Here is an 806-nt window from a genome sequence, read left to right as displayed (position 1 = left end):
CTTCACAAGCCATAACCGAGACCGTTTTTGTCATTTCCAATTTTTTTATTTTTGAAGAAAGGGCCTCGATTTAGGCTTGTAAAGAAGTGTTTTCATCAACCTTATGGGCGCCCGGGGCAATAGATTTATTGCCTCGGGGAGTGTGCCACTGGAAATTGGTTTGAGCAATTTCCTCAATTTGGTTATATATTTCATGCGGGCGGCGATTACCTAAAAGTCCCCCGGAGCTAGAGTCAAGTGTCTGCCTTGTGTGTGGCAACAACCCATTATAGAAAGTGGATACTTGTTGCCATATCGCAAGGCCATGATGTGGACACTTTCGCAATAGCTCCTTGAACCTTTCCCAAGTTTCATATAAGGATTCCCCGTCCTCTTGTGAATATGTATTAATTTCAGTCATTAATTTAGCCGTTTTAGCGGGAGGGAAATACTTATATAGAAATTTTTGGGCTAGCTCATCCCAGGTGTTTACCGATTCAGCTGGGAGGGCGTTAAGCCAAGCTTTTGCTCGGTCTTTTAGTGAGAAAGGAAACATTCGAAGGCGGATGGCGTCATTTGATGCTCCATTGATCCGAAAGGTATCACATATTTCTAGGAAATTAGTAATATGTAGATGGGGATCCTCGTCCGCAAGCCCATGGAAGGTTGCGGAGTTTTGTAGCATTTGTATCAAATGCGGCCGAAGTTCGAAGTTATTGGCTTCAACATTCGGTGCATTGATAACGGCGCCGAGGTTACCTACGGTGGGTCGTAGATAATCCATGATAGTACGTTGATCCGCCATTGGAAGTGGATTTCCCGAAACC

At 44.3% G+C, this 806-nt stretch overlaps 1 non-coding gene across 1 annotated transcript; it reads left to right on the top strand.

The window, feature by feature from the left end:
- The first annotated feature begins 299 nt into the window (after positions 1 to 299).
- LOC118489412 lies at positions 300 to 406 on the top strand. The gene has a single exon (XR_004887431.1). It is a non-coding gene; the product is annotated as a small nucleolar RNA R71 (small nucleolar RNA).
- Positions 407 to 806: the final 400 nt, after the last annotated feature.

This window comes from Helianthus annuus, chromosome 17 (genome assembly GCF_002127325.2).
Source record: "Helianthus annuus cultivar XRQ/B chromosome 17, HanXRQr2.0-SUNRISE, whole genome shotgun sequence".
NCBI classification, from domain to species: Eukaryota; Viridiplantae; Streptophyta; class Magnoliopsida; order Asterales; family Asteraceae; genus Helianthus; species Helianthus annuus.
This window is presented reverse-complemented; position numbering and strand designations above follow the sequence as displayed.